This window comes from Fukomys damarensis, unplaced genomic scaffold, assembly GCF_012274545.1.
Source record: "Fukomys damarensis isolate Sample0158 unplaced genomic scaffold, DMR_v1.0_HiC HiC_scaffold_14, whole genome shotgun sequence".
Classification (NCBI taxonomy): domain Eukaryota; kingdom Metazoa; phylum Chordata; class Mammalia; order Rodentia; family Bathyergidae; genus Fukomys; species Fukomys damarensis.
Genome location: NW_022900926.1, coordinates 24,065,306 through 24,068,721, shown reverse-complemented (window position 1 = coordinate 24,068,721; position 3,416 = coordinate 24,065,306). Strand labels below are relative to the sequence as shown.

At 39.3% G+C, this 3,416-nt stretch overlaps 1 pseudogene; it reads right to left on the bottom strand.

The window, feature by feature from the left end:
- Positions 1 to 1,469: 1,469 nt before the first annotated feature.
- LOC104863870 lies at positions 1,470 to 1,790 on the bottom strand (annotated as a pseudogene).
- Between the last annotated feature and the right edge of the window lie 1,626 nt (positions 1,791 to 3,416).

Genomic DNA, 3,416 nt, shown 5'->3' with positions numbered 1-3,416 from the left:
ATTTCTCATCCATCAAGCCAAATATTTCTTTATTTTTTTTCTCCCCTATTAAACTATAAGCTCCATGAAGCAAGGGCTATCTCAATCTTGCTATGCTCTCAGGGCCTAGAGTGTTGCTAGCTCCTAGTTAAGAACCCAAAAAACCTCTGTTTCATAATAAAATGAATGAGTGGACAAGTGAATGAATATGGATGTATATGAAATTCTCTGCTTGCAGACTTGTAAATATATTTTACCTGTTACTGGATGAAATACTGTGAAGGCAGCAACCTTAATAGAAATGACCCATTTCATCAAAGTTTCACATTTTAATGAAAAAGAAAAGTATCATAAAATTTACCATGGTCTGACTGAGGCTTTCATAAGCTCAGTCAGAGACATGCAGGGTATGATTTAAGGGACATACTAGGGAATCACTTGTCCAAATCAGTTAATTTCTCTGCTTTATCATAGTATCTGACTTTATCAGTATTTTTAAAATTTATTCTTCTGTTGTAAGAAGTTGGGAGGTAGCAATCAATAAGTCAAAGTGCTATCCTTGTAGAATTCACTTTTTAACTGGGGACAAACAATAAAGAAAGAAACATAGCAAGTGTAGGAGGCAGCAAGTGCTTGGAGGAAAATTAAAACAGGTAAGGAGAGAAAGAGGTACAGATGAGTAGTGTGTGAGGTTTCCTAAACAGGAAAAATGGAGAGGTTAGTGTTAAGGAAATGATATTTAAGTAGAGGCCTAAAATGGGTGTGAGAGGAAGCCATGTGGACAATGTTCAAGTCCCCTTGAAGACATCTCAGTGATGGTGACCTCTGTCTGTCTAAGAAATATAACTTAGACTACCTGCTGTAGTGTTCGAATTTGTTATAGCCAAATTCCATCCAGTTTAATTTTATGCTGTAATATATACTTGTGTGTTTTACTTAAAAAAACTATTATAGCTATTGGATATGCAAACTTGAGTCTCTTTCTAATACAGATAGTGTTGTGGCCATTTCCCTCACTACAGGACCAACCTCCCCACTCACCTGAGCCTGGACAGTGTCTCAGAGCTAACCCCTGACCCTTGTCTAAGACTTACCACACAGAGGAAGAGATAAGGAAAGCAGACATCCTCCCGCCCAGCCTGCCCTGGAAAATTCCAGAGTCCCATACCAGGATGTCTGCATACCAAATGCTCCTGCATGACCTGCAGTAGGAGCTCATCGAAGGTTCATGCATAGGCACTGCATCTCATACATCTAATTATAGCAGAGTGAATTATGGGAAAGAAAATGCACAATAGACTCAGCACCCTGTCAACCATACTGTCAACCATGCTCTGGAAGACTCAATGAGAAGTGCCCTAGACCCAGTGCAACATTTTAAATCCCTAAACCTAACATCCTCAACACTTGTCCCAGTCTTGTTCACCATTTTTTTTGAAGTGAACATAGCAAGATTTTATTTGTCTTCATAATAAAACAAAAGATGAAGCTTAGAACTGGTTCACTTCGACCTTTCTCTCCTTATCTTCTCCCAGTTCAAAATGCTTGCATCTCTTAAGAGCCAGCATTCTCTTAGATCTGCAGTTGGGTTCAACACATTCAAGCCTCAGCACAATCTTCTTTGTACTTTTGGCCTTTTTCTGGAAAATTGGCTTAGTCTGTCCACCCTAGACACTCTGCTTTCTGTCATAACTCCACTTTCCCTGGGCATACAGAGAATCCTTGCCTTTCTTGTATTGAGTCACTTTGTGGGGTTGCTGCTTGCCACACTTCTTACAGAAAGTTTGCCAGGTTTTAGGAAAGTTCACCATGTTTTGTAGGACTGCTATCAGCCCAGAAAGCCAGTCCAATTCACCTTTTGCCTCCAGGAGCTTACTCATTCTGTGCATACTGCCACCTAACTGAACACTGCTACTGTTCCCTTACCATCACATATCATGTCTAGTTCTTTATTGGTCACTCATAAGAACCTAGGAGCCCGTCCAGGACTCCATTGCCCATAGTAACGTCACCTACGGTAACATTTCTGTCAAAGCACAAAATACAACAGTTTAGCTCTTAGTTGTCTTTATTCTTTTAATTCTACATTTGGACAAATAGAGTAAGTGTTCTGATGGGCTGAGCAGGAAGCTTTGGTTTACAACAGAAGGGCTGTTTGAAGCGGAAGCAAGGAGCAAGAAGTGGCTCAGTGATTTCAAAGTTGCTCTTTTTATAAGGTGAGGACAGGGAAACAGAATAATAGAGCAATAACTGATTGATTAACTTCAGATTACTTAAGGTTACTTTCGGTAATGATTAAAGGATGCAAGGGCTAAGGCAAAGTCATGCCAGTTGCCTGTTTGGGAAATTTGGCTTTCTCTTATTCTTCCAAGGAAGGCCAGAGAGCAACCTAGTTTCCATGATCCATTATTTTTAATTTTTTCTGTTGGACCCCAGAATAGGATCTTAGTCAAAGTGATGGTTTTCCGTAGTTTTTATTTAATACACATATCTCTGAAATTTGGAAGGAGGGAAGGTCTCAGAATCAGCAGTCAGAGGAGACACATTTTGTTGCTGCTGTTGTGGAAATAAAAATAAAAGGAAAAAGTGAAGGAGTATATAGCTATAATTTTTAGTTCCAATTTCCAAATGCTGGAATTTATTTTGTGATACACTCTAGTTTATTAGAAGAACCCCAGTTTCAGTTATATTTGCTCAAAGTCAAATTCAAATCAGTTTTCAAGATGTTTGGATTTTTCTCCTGCCAACTGAGTGAAATTTATACTTTCTGTGCAGCTGTTTTGTACAGAAAAAATATTATGTAGGTGTAACTATCAAACATCTCTTTCAATTTCTACATCAATCAATGGCATGACTTTAAGCTCTATGGGCACTTTGTGTTTCATTTCTGCAACTTGTGAAAAGAGGGTAAAGTCCAATGTCATAGTTTTTGCCTCGGGGGTAATGACACATGGTACTTAATCCCCCAGTTAGCATCTCAGCCGACCTAACTTGTCTATCTTCATAGGATTTAGGGGGACATCTAAGACGATGGGAAAGTGGAGACGTAGAACTGGTATGGGGGACTTCTGAAAAGGAACATTTGAAGTATTTCTTCCTTTTGACCTTTTTATGTGCTGAATAGAGGTAATAGACCCAGGGCCACTTGATCCCCGGAAATGACATATTGAGAAAAGAGCAACAAGCTGGAGGATGCTGGGGTCCCGACATGGCAAGTATGCTACACCATCCTTGGACTACACCAATTCATCTTTGATCTGAGAAAGACGTGTGTGTCACAGTCCTTTTGAATCTTTCTATTATAGTAGTCAAACCCAATCCAAATGAATGAACACACCTGTGACTTCATAGTGTCTTGTGTTTAAAACATACCATATGTTTTCTCATTTCACTTCAGCAATTATCCAATGAGGTACAGGGAAAGAAATGTCATTCCC